The sequence below is a fragment of the Mesocricetus auratus genome, unplaced genomic scaffold (assembly GCF_017639785.1).
Source record: "Mesocricetus auratus isolate SY011 unplaced genomic scaffold, BCM_Maur_2.0 Super-Scaffold_100003, whole genome shotgun sequence".
Taxonomy (NCBI): Eukaryota; Metazoa; Chordata; class Mammalia; order Rodentia; family Cricetidae; genus Mesocricetus; species Mesocricetus auratus.
In genome coordinates, this window is record NW_024429188.1 from 31,306,960 (window position 1) to 31,320,163 (window position 13,204).

Genomic DNA, 13,204 nt, shown 5'->3' on the forward strand with positions numbered 1-13,204 from the left:
TCAATTTGTTTATATGGTTGATTACATTGATGGATTTTCATATGTTTAACCATCCCTGCAACCCTGGAATGAAGCCTACTTGATCATGGTGGATGAGTTTTCTGATGTGTTCTTGGATCTGATTCTCCAGTATTTTATTGATTATTTTTACATCAATATTCATGAGGGATATTGGTCTGAAGTTCTCTTTCTTAGTTGTATGTTTGTGTGGCTTGGCTATCAACATTATTGAAGCCTCATAAAAAGAGTTTGACAGAGCTGCTTGTGCTTCTATTGCTTGCAATACTTTGAGGAAAATTGGTAGAACCTGTTCTTTGAATTTGTGGTAAAATTCTGCACTGAAGCCATCTGGCCCTGGGCTTTTTTTTAGTTGATAGAATTTGATGATTGCTTCTTTTTCTATAGATGTTTTAGGACTATTTAATTTGCTTATCTCTTCTTGATTTAATTTTGGTAAGTTATATTTATCCAGAAAATTGTCCATTTCCTTTAAATTTTCAAATTTTGTGGAGTACAGTTTTTCAAAATATGACCTCATGATTTTCTAGAATTTCTCACTGTCCCTTGTTATGTGCCCTTTTCATTTTTGATTTTGTTAGTTTGCATGTTCCTACTCTGCCATTTGATAAGTTTGGATATAGGTTTATGTATCATGTTGATTTTCACAAAGAACCAACTCTTTGTTACATTGACTCTTTGTATCGTTTTCCTAATTTCTACTTTATTGATTTTATCCCTCAATTTAGTTATTTCTTGGCATCTGCTCCTTTGGGCTGGGTTTGATTCCTTTTGTTCTAGAGCTTTCAGTTGTGCTGTTAATTCTCTAGTGTGACTATTCTCCAGTTTTTTCATGTGGGAACTTAGTCCTATGAACTTTCCTCTTAGCACTGCTTTCAAAGTGTCCCATAAGTTTGGGTATGTTGTGTCTTCATTCTCATTGAATTCTTGGAAGTCTTTAATTACTTTTCTTATTTCTTTGACGTAGGAGTGGTGCACTTGTGTATCATTCAATTTCCATTAGTTTGCAGGGTTTCTGCGATTTGTGTTGTTGTTGAATTCTAACTTAAAGTCATGATGGTCTGATAAGATATATGGAGTTATTGTAATTTTTGTACCTGTTGAAGTTTGTTATGTTGCCAAGTATGTGGTCAATTTTTGAGAGGGTTCTGTGTGATACTTAGAAGAAGTTATTTTCTTTTGTGTTTGGATGAAGTGTTCTATAGATGTCTGTTAAACCCAATTGGTTTATAAGTTCTATTAGATCCTTCTCATCCTTGTTCAATTTCTGTCTTGTGCTCCTGTCTTGTGGTGAGAGTGGGGTGTTGAAGTCTCCCACTACAATGTGTGAGGTTTTATATGTGCTTTGAGTTTTAGTAATGTTTCTGTTACAAACATGGATGGCTTTGAATTTGGGGCATAGATGTACAGAACTGAGACTTCATCTTGGTTGATTACTCCTGTGATGAGTATGAAGTGATGTCCTTCATCTCTTTTGATTGATTTTAGTTTAATATCTAATATGATAGATATTAGGATTGCTACCCCCACTCATTTCTTGGGTCCATTTGATTAGAATATCTTTTCCCAAACTTTAACTCTCAGGTAATTTCTGTCTTTGAAGCTGAGGTGTGTTTCTTGTATGCAGCAGAAGGATGGATTCTGTCTTCACATGGTCTGGAAATGGGACCTGGTTTACCTGGTCCCGTGGGTGGAGCAGGAGTCTATGGTTTGTTGTTTCCCACTGCTGGGATGGAACATGCAGTGGTAGACCCCAATCACAGGCAGCCGGTCTGGTGCTAGATCTATGTGTGTAGTGGGAAACTATGGTAACTTGGCTCCTGCCACCGCTGCAGGGATTGAAGCCTCAGTGGCAGAGTCTATCACTTCTATTTTAATTAACTTCTTCTGACTTCATCACACAGGATACTAAACAGCCCATCTGCCTTTAAATTTATTATGCAGCCAAGATCGGTTTGAACACTTGCTCTTCCTGCATCTACCTTTCACAATCAGGAAATACAGGCATTTACTACAATTATTAGCTTATTTGTGTATATTCTTTTACTTGTGCATCACTTAAAATTGAAAATAATTATAAATATGAATAATGCTTGAAGACAAATAAATTTATCAGAGTAAGTTCCATATTTCATGATAGATACTGTCTCAAAAATTAAGATGGAAAAGGAATTGAGAAAGATATCCCAATGAGAACCTCTGTCTTACATATATGCCTGCATAGCTGAATTCACCTGCATACCTGCATACCCAGACACATAACCCATTCACATATAAAATAAATTCAAATTAGTAAATCCATGGAATTAGATATTAGTATATGTGGATTAAGGCCAGGAAACTACAATAGGCCAATGAAATTGAGGAAAGGAGGCTTTCAATGAGAGGGTAATGTAATCTATAGAACCTGTGAAATATGTAAGTGAAAAGAGGCTTATTTTGCTTAAAAGTTGTGATGGAGAAAATAAGACCCAGAGACATCGAGATAGGAGAATGAGTAAGTGTAGTGAATGAAGCATTTAAGGAAAATTGCTCTTTGTTATCTAGAAGTATATAAAAATAAATAAAAATCTTGTCCAAAATATTTGTAACTCTCAGTCATATCTGTTAAGAAATATTTTTGATGGTATGCCAAAAATATATTTATAATGACAAAAATAATCTGTTTGAGCTATGAGAAACCATATTAATTATTAGTAGCCTAAGTTAACTTTGAACTCACTGTATCTGATGGGATCCTAGAATAAGTGAAAAGGAAGAAGAGAGCTAAAAAACAGTATTTGTCTCCCTATGATTTCAACTGAAGACACAGAGTAACCATGTGCCTCATGCTCCTGCTTTTCTGCTTACTCTCTGACATGATGGATTGTCCACTTGTACAAGTTTCACTTTGGTTCCTGTGATAAAGTACCCTGACAGAAGCTGATTTGAGCAAGAAAATGTTTTATAACACTTGAAAATTCCAGCTTGCACTCCATCATTGTGGGAAGTCTCAGTGAAAGGAACTTTTAGCAATGAATATCATTTCATTTACAGTTAGAATCAGATATAAATGCATTTATTCATATTTAATATGTTGAGAGCTTTGTTGGCTGTTACAGAGTTCATGACACCCTGACTAGAGACTGGTACTACCTGCAGTTACTGGGAGTTCCACCATCAGTTAAGAATTAAAACAATCCTCCACAGATATAAACACAGCCACACATAACCTAGGTAACCCAGCACTGAGTCACTCTTTCCAGGTGACAAACTGACAATAACAACCATGGGTTTGTAAACCAAAATAAGCTTTTCTTTCCTTTAAAAATTACAAACAAAATTATATACATATCACTCATTTCTTCACTGAAACTTAATTCTTCAATAACAAGGCAGTGAAAATCCTTGATTTAACATAACAATGCCAAGTGGAAATTATTTGAGGACACAGTCATGACTTCTTTTTTAAAAACACTTTTCAAGCATGCATTTTTGATAACTCAATTCCAAGGATATTATTGTTCTCTGTTATTCTGCACTCTGCTATCAAGTGATTATTCTTGATAGGACTTTTCACTGAGTGGCTCTATAAATCTTTTCTCATACATATTAAGAATGCATCCATAGAAAAACATACATTATTCATGTTCAGGCAGTGGTGATACACACCTTTAATCCAAGCATCCAGAAGCTAGGAGGTGGTGGTACGCATCTTTTATCCTAGGAGGTAGACAAATCTCTGTGAGTGAAATGACACTCAGGATTGAATCTGTCTAAAAGAGAATCACAGCACATATCCTTAATCCCAGCACTAGAGTTGCTTAAAAGACAGGAGCAAGTAGTCAGTATGAGGAATTCATTTTCCAGTCACACTGAGGAGAAGTTACAGTCCGAGGTTTGATGAGAGTTCATGATAATAGGATCATCCCATTCAGCTTGAAGTAGAGGTAAGAAGATAGTGGCCAGCTACTTTGCTTTTCTGTTATTCAGCTTGAAGTTTAAACCCCAATATCAGTGCCTGGGTCATTAAATTTTCAGGTTACACTATTCACCTCCTACCCTCAGTTCAGCAAACTCACCTTTTGTAAAGTTTGTGCTGTTTTTGTTGGTATTAGTGATTGCTGTTATTGGGGTTCTTTGTTTGTTTGTTTTGATTTTCTAGACAGGGTTTCCATGTTCAGCTTTGGAGCCTGTGCTGGAACTAGCTGTTATAGACCAGGCTGGTCTCAAACTAACAGATAATCACCCACCTCTGCCTCCCAAGTGCTAGGACTAAAGGCATGTGCCACCACCACCCAACACAAACTCATCTCAAAGAATAGGATTACTTCAGTTTTCCTAAAGCCAATACCCCAGATTTTTATATGCTAGCATTTGATCTAAATACATTCTTTCTGTGAACTGAAAGTTTAGGCACACAAAATTGTCACATATTATATAGTTTTATAATAACAGATAAAAATATGTTTTTAGAAAGGATTATTTTCTCCAGGAAAACATACTAAAGGGAAAAAAACACCATTATTCAATGCCATGATATTATACTTCAGGAAAAGAAAACATTGAAATTGAATCCATTAAGACTCTACAAATATTTGAGATATTTGAAATACAAATTTTGTTTTTTTAAAGATAATATAACAAGTGGCACGCATCTAGTTATTTATACTAATAACAAACACTTGCAAATTTTACATAAAAATGATTAGAGCTATGGTTTGTCCTTTTTTAATTTATTATTTTAATTTTAAATAGCTTGTTTCACATGTCAATCCCAGTTCCCTCTCCCTCCTCTCCTCCCGCACTCCCCACCATCATCCCCCCAGCCTCCCACCCAATCCCCATTTCCTTCCACATAGGGGATATCTAGACTCTGTCATTTCACTCAGGTCAGGATCCAGGCACTCCCCTAAGAGTCCAGGCTGAGAGAGCATCCCTCTTTTTGTTATGGACACAGGAAGTCTGTTTGTATGCCAGGGATAAACAATGATCCACTGCCCAGGGCCCCATAGGTTGTCCAGGCCTCCTCACAGACTCTCACATTCTGAGGGTCTGGATGAATCCCATGCTGGCCTCCCAGCTGTCGGCCTGGAGTCCAAGAGCTCTCCCCTGTTCAGATCAGCTGTCTCTGTTGGTTTTGCCAGCCCATTCTTTGCCAATTTGCTCATCTCTCCTTTCTCTCTGTCACTGGGTTCCATGGGTTTAGTTCAGTGTTTAACTGTGGGTGTTTGCCTCTGCTTCCATCAGTCCCTGGGTGAAGGCTCCAGGATGGTTATAGACATCAAGTTCATTATCAGGAATGGGCATTCAAGGTGGTCTCTCCACTATTGCTTAGCTTGCTAGTTGGTGTCATCCCTTTAGATCACTAGAGGTCTCACTGGTGCCAGATCTGTCTTCTAACCTATGATTCCCTCTTCCCCCTATTCTACACCCCCACTCAAACTTCCTGTTCCCCAATGATCTACTCTCTCTTCCTCTTCTCCCCCTCTCTTCTTCCCAGCTCCCACTCCCCCCCACCCCTCACCGTGTTCCCAATCTGTTCCGAAGATCTTTTTTTAAAGTGCTGGATTTTCCCCCTTTTATTATTTAAGTTAGAAACAGGCTTGTTTCACATGTCAATTCCAGATCCCTCTCCCTCCAATTGTCCTTTCAATTTATTCAAAGTATAATATTTTGGTCATGAACTTTGTATTTGAAATATGCTAATTAATGCATTACAAGACAATTAAACAACACATGTGTTATTAATTTAACAAAGAAAATACATGTCTTTAAAAAGTTGAAAAAATGAGCACCAAAACCAAAATTACTATTTATTTTTCTAGTTAATTATTTTGTCACCTATGTCATAAAACAGTTAGTTAAATAAGTAATTATTTTCATTCTCAAAAGTAGATGTTTCCTACAGAAAGGTAAATTAATCAAATATATATATAAGTCTCAATGAGAAATTAGTCACCTAGTAGCTGAATTATTTTAGGTCAGTCTTATGAGGAATTCTTTACTGCTTTGCAAGATATCTGTATCTGTTTTTATATACCCAATTGGACATTAGAATTCTCTTTCTTTCACATCTTTACCAAGTCTGTATGTAATCCTGATGCAAATGTTCTGTCTCAGGTATAAGGTTAGATACCTTTTGTGACTTTGATTTATATTATCTGTTTATTATTAAATTTGAAGTGTTTTTCATATACTAAATTAATGTCTTCTTTGGGAATCTATACTAATTCTGTGTATATTATTCATTTATTCATTTTTACATAACAATAAGGTAACTACAATAGCATGGGCACATTAATTAGAATGACAGTGGTCATTAGTTCCCTGTGTATTTGTGAAATTTTACTGTTTTAAGCCTAAGTATACATTAAATAAGTAATCAAAAATTTTATGAAGAAAATATTTACTTATACTGTTCATGTAACTTTGAAGTAAAACATGTTTTATTTCAATTACACAGCAAATCAATTGATGCTTGTTATTGTAACATTCATTTGAAGTGATAACTTCAAACTTCCCCACTGTTGTTCATGTCTAGGCAGGTCTTAACTGAATATTAGAAACATTTCTATCCCTTCTCTGGTATAAGTGATTATTACCAGGAGTTCAGACAGATAATTATTAGCAGGAGAAATACAATAAATCCAAATACATAATTCATTTTATGATAAGACTTTGAGGAGTCAACAATGGAAACATTTTTGTTTTTATATATATGCACAAATAAATTCTCAATAATTGGACAAATTGAACAAGTTGAATTAACATATTAAACTTGTTAACAAAATTATGAACATCCTTTTTTGTAATAATTCTGTTCCTTTTAAAAATGCTTAAAATAAAAGCAAGGCTTGATGAATTTGTTGTTGTCTGTAGTCTTTACTATATGAGAGTAGAGGCTAATGCAGAGTAATAATTTGTTACAGTGTGAGACAGACAACTTTGCCAAAATAGTATGGTACTGTTTGAAAATATATAAATAAAAAAACCACTGAACTCATTTTGACTAGATATTTTATTAATACCACAATTACAATTGAGCATATTTTGCAAATGTGGTCAGTTTTGTGTCAGGTTTTGGACAGCAGCATTATCACAAATTTATTATATACATTTCATAATCATACAATTTTTCTTGTATACTGTTTTAAAGCAAGGTATGTATGTAACAGAAAATCTTTGATGATATCAAAATAATAAATTTATATCATTAAAAATGTGAATGACAGTTCATTTAATATGAAGAAATATTTTTTGTATATACAAATATTTGGGATACATATGTATACATATAAACTTGCATATGCATATATGGGTGTGAATTGAAATATACACACATTTGTGTGTATGTATACATATATATGTATATATACATTCACAAAAAATTTGAAAATTAAGGTTCTGAAATTAATCAGAACTTACCATTTATGTATTCACAGTTACATTTATCTATGGCAGATTAAATAATATGTATGGATTTAATTAAATAATATTTTGAAGACAATATATATATTCTTATAATATCACAATCTGAACAAAATATGATTTTACTTATTATCCTGCTAAAATTCCCCTTTTCATCAAAAAAATTTAAACCCAATGAAAACTACTTAGGATAGTATTAGTGATATACTCGTCATAATTCTCAGACAAATGACTATACAGTCCAATTTCTGGCTATTTGGGAAAGACTGGGAAGTATGGTTTTTTGAATCAGGTGTGTTATTGGTGAAGGACTTAAGATTTCAACAGCCTCCCACTATGCCTAGTTTCCTCACTCTGATTCTTGTTTATGAATTGGGAAGTGACACTCAGAAACTGCCTGCTGCCATGATCCTGCCATGGTGATCATAGACTTATAATTCTCTGTAATTTTAAGGCTCCAATAAATTAATTTGTCTGTTATTTTTCTTTGTCATCGATTTTGTCAGAGTAATATATTAGTAACTAAGACATATGCTTTGCTTAATTTTCATTAAATGCTCACTCAAATGAACATTTTGCATTTGGAATTTCTTAAAACCTATTAGATTCTTTTATAGTTTTAAAACTGTGACTAGCTCGGGTATTTCCATCATTACATATGCTCTTGTTACTACACTACTACACTAGCACAAGTAACTTAAACTTACTGAACTATAAAATTAATATTGTATCTCATACATACAACCTCACATTGTCATGGTCAGAGCTAAGTTGATCTTGGCTACAGGCATCTGAAAAGATTAATGTATATACTACATGGTATTTTAATACAAAACTATAAAATAAAAAAGCATAGTCAGAATTTTTCAATGACAGTGAAAGACTAGAAGTAAGTATTACTTTGGCATGTCTAGAATCATATCAGGAGAGTATCAGTAGCATATTTTCTAAAATGTCTTGGCCTATAAAGATATAATTAGGGTCATATCTCAAGTTGCGTTTTGAAGGAGGACACACCACACTGTGGTCAGCCCCACTCCCTCAGTAAGATGTCCTGAATTTAATAAGGATAGTTCAATTAAAATGATTAAGGAATCAAAGTGGGCATATATTTGCTCATGACTCTCTATTTTTATATGTAGGTGTCCTGTGACTTACTGCTTAATGGACCTGCTTTGTCTTCCCTCAATTTAAGCTGTAACCTGGAATTGTATGCAGATGAATTCTATTGCTCCCAGATTGCATCTTGTCTAGGTTTGTTTTATAGTAACAGAAATACAAAACTGGGATAACAAATTGGCCCTCATTCAAAAGAAGAGCAATAGGAAACAAATAGTAATAGACAATCTACAAGAAATCTGTAGCATACATATGAATATACAATTTATGTATTCATATATATATAATTCTTATATACGAATCATATATAGTGATTGTTACTGAATTATTCCATTTTGCATGGGTAATATTTTCTCTATGGGCAGTAGTTTTATCTTTTATCACTGGTCCATTAATCCCAATGTGTTATATGCCTCATTTCCTTGCCAAAATTACACCTCTTTTTCAGTTACCTTGATCTGCTTTGAAGAAGGTCATGAGTAATATGTCTTGTTTCCAAAAGAAATAAAGAAAAAATGAAAATATTTAGTGGGGTTCTAGTAGAAAGTTGCAGTAGAAAAAACCAATTTTAAATTGAAGACATAACAGGAGCTAAATAGTACAGTTTCTTTGTTGACTGAATTAAGAATACAGTTTTACCAAAATAATTTATCTCTCAAAGAAGAAGTGTAAAGTATTATTCATAGTCCTTGGGAAGAAACCATAACTTTCTCTGTTTTACAGAAGTTTTACTTACATTAGAATGTCTGCAATCTCAGCCGGGCATTGGTGGCTCACGCCTTTAATCCCAGCACTCGGGAGGCAGAGGCAGGCAGATCTCTGTGAGTTCGAGGCCAGGCTGGACCGACAGCCTCCAAAACAGAGACACTCTGTCTCATAAAACAAAAAAAAAGAATGTCTGTAATCTCAGTGTCTGACCTCATTGCCACTTGGATATCTATCTTCTTATAGAAAGAGAAGCCATTGTTTTACTCTAAATACTTTTCTTTTTTACTGAATGTGGTCTACTGCTTGACTGGTCTTGATATTTTAACAAAGGAAAGCAATAAGTAATGAAACTATTTAAAAATAGCTTACAGAAATAAAAATAAATAGAAATAAATTATTTTTTAAATTAAGAAATAAACAAAAAATAGATTATATGTTACATTTATTAAAATATTATTTGATAATTTCATACATGTATGGAATGTATTATATATATGTACAGCCTGTCTTTTCTCCAGAAAAACATAATGGATTTGGCCCACAAGATCTCCCCATACAAAATGTATGTTCTCCTTTATAATACATATTTTTAATATTACGCTGTGTCAAATTATTCCTGTTTGCATGTCTGTAGTGAGACCACTTCTTTTTCAGCAAAATATTGACATATTTTTAAAGAGTAGGGTAATTGAAAGTTATGTGTGAGTTGGTGAATATCTTAAGAATTATCCATAGGCTCTTGTAAAAGAAAAACCATAAACTGAATATTAAATTAGAATATATTTTAGGTAATAATTTTATTTAGAAAATTAAATACCATGAATATTTCAACAGTGGGAGTACATAAATCCTAGGATATAAATGAATGAATGATTTGGAAATACGTCTTATTTTCTTGCTTCCTTTAATAATGGATATTTCTTAGTACATCCTGAAAAGGTCCACTAAAGAACAAATTTGAAGAAACTAAGAATTTGTGATTGCTTAAGTTGTACATAAAAACCTCCTGATAATGAACTTGATGTCTATAACCGCCCTGGAGCCTTCATCCAGTGACTGATGGAAGCAGAAGCAAACACCCACAGTTAAACACTGGACTGAACCCAAGGAACCCTGTGACAGAGAGAGGAGCGATGAGCAAACTGGCAAAGAATGGGCTGGCAAAACCAGCAGAGACAGCTGATCTGAACAGGGGAGAGCTCATGGACCCCAGACCTACAGCTGGGAGGCCAGCATGGGACTGATTCAGACCTCCTGAATGTGAGTGTCAGGGAGGAGGCCTGGGCAACCTATAGGGACCTGAGCAGTGGATCATTGTTTATCCCTGGCATACAAACAGACATCGTGTGTCCATAACACAAAGAAGGATGCTCTCTCAGCCTGGACTCTTAGGGGAGTGCCTGGACCCTGCCCTAAGTGAAATGACAGACTCTAGATATCCCCTATGTGGAAGGAAATGGGGATTGGGTGGGAGGTTGGGGGGATGGTGGGGAGTGCAGAGGAGGGGAGGGAGAGGGAACTGAGATTGACATGTAAAACAAGCTATTTAAAATAAAAAAAGAAGAATCATCTCCAAAAGAGTGTGGCAGGTCTGCATTTGGGCACTGGCAGTTCTGGTATTGAACACCAGGGTCCTAAAATAATAATAATAATAATAATAATAGTAATAATAATAATAACATAAGCTAATTACTGGAATGTAAGCCTAAGTAAATTTAAAGTGAGGTCACTGCTTTATGCTATATATCTCAACATGATTTGAGGGGATTAGAGATAAGTGAAGCCTAGGGTTGAAGTAGATGAGTGAATCTTTGGAAGTTGATCCTAAAATAGTCAAATGGCATCCATAAGGAATACTATAAAATAATACAGTGAAATTATTTTCTTTCCACTAAGCTCTCAAAGAATAAGAGGAAAAAATCTACTCAACTTGCACTGGAAACCAGTATGCCCCAATGGAAGTGCATATAATATACTGTCTCGTCTTACTAGTTTCCTTGGTTCCACGTATACAAAGCAATAAAATTTTAGAACATTTGATGATGATATATGAAACTTCAAGTCAACACTTATTACTTTTTCATTAAGTGTTTATTCTATCATATTGTGACAAATATTTTTAGAACAAAGGCTTCATACAACAAAAAATAACTTTTATTTTGGTTTTTCGAGACAGGGTTTCTCTGTATTGTTTAGGAGCCTGGCCTGGAACTCGCTCGGTAGACCAGGCTTGGTCTCGAACTCACAGAGATCCGCCTGCCTCTGCCTCCTGAGTGCTGGGATTAAAGGCATGCGCCACCATCCCCTGGCTCAAAAAATAACTTTAAAAGAAATATTCTTTCAAAATATTTTCTTTTCCCAGACTAGCAAGTCATTAACACATCTATCCCACATTGATAATGTCAGAATGCCATTCTTCTTTTAATTATATTATAGTTTAAGGATAATTTAAGAACAGAAATTCTGAAAATAGTCCTGGCAACAAGATAAATATTTTAGCTGTCACTTTATTTAATTTTTAAAATTTATGCAGTCTTCAGTACTCATTATTATGTATTTTTATTTATTATTTGAAGGGGACATGAGCTAGTTAAAGATGATGGTGAGGGTAATTCAGGAGGACAAGTCCTGAGATGTTTACAAAAAGGGTGATTGGCTGCCAAGATTGAAATAGATGAGGTCACTGTATGAATCGCTCATGTTCATAGGGTGCCTAGGTGCATGATAGTCTGACCTTTAAAACCGTTGGCTGGCTGTTTTCCTGCTCTATGGGTTTTTTTTTTTTGCTTTAAATGATGCTAGCTGTGGGAAACAACCAATTTCCTGCTTAACTAGACTCCCTGCTGCATCTGATACTCTCTGGTATCCTGGGAGGCTAGGGAGTGTGCAAACTGAACTTAACCTTCCTCAGCCTTCCATGGTTGGGCTAAGACACTGTATCTGGCACTCACTGTGGGGCTTGGAGGACCTATATTTCCCCCGAGGCTAAGTGGTCTCTCGGGGTAAGTGAGAGCCTTAGTATGGTTAACTCTATTTTCAGTAAGAAGGGAGAAGAGGAGGGACTGGAGAAGTCTGATAAAGATGAGGCAGAGGAGGAATTGACCAAATCATCTGCCCCAGACAGCTTTAGACCCCTGCTTTACACTCCTGGGAGCACGAAGGTTGATTACCCCTCTACCACCCTCAGGGAAAATCCGTGGTATCTGGACCCCTATGATAGACTGGACAATGGCAGGTAGAGACCAGGAGACCCATTTTTATGGAGGCCTACCCAATCAAGGAGGCATGGGAGTATGCAACTAAGACCCCTCAAACATACACGGGATACTTGGCCCCCGGGTCCAGCTGGTCTCTAGACTGGTATTCTTTGGAGGCCAAGAATCTTAAAGAGCTACACAAAGCCACGGCAGAAGATGGCCCTAATGCCCCTTGGGCACAGACCCTGTTACAGGACATCACCTACCATCCATGCGTCCCCAAGGACTTGCTGGATGTGGCTAAGGCTCTCCTTCCTAGTTCTAAGTTTATCAAATGCTGTGCCTTTTATAAGGAGGAATGTAGGGTATGAGTTGAGGCAAATAGGTGAGCTAACAACACTATCCCTATTACTTACGCTGTGCTGTCAGGAATGGGAGATGGGTACTGCACTGGGATCCAGCAAGCAAAGGTTCCTGGGCTGTATTGGGATTATGTAAGGCAGGCTGGATTGAATGCCTTGGTTAAACTGGATGATGCGAATACTGAATCCTCCATCGCTAGGCTGTGGCAGAATCTTGGTGAACCCTTGCCATAGTTTATAGACAAGGTCCAAAAGATCGTTCAGTGCAAGCTGCTGCCTGGGAAACTCATAGACCAATTTATCAAACCTCTGTTAAGGGAAGGGATAAACGGGGACCGTAGAATGTCCTGCAAGGGATTAAAAGACAGTTCCCTGAGAAGATGGGTGGTA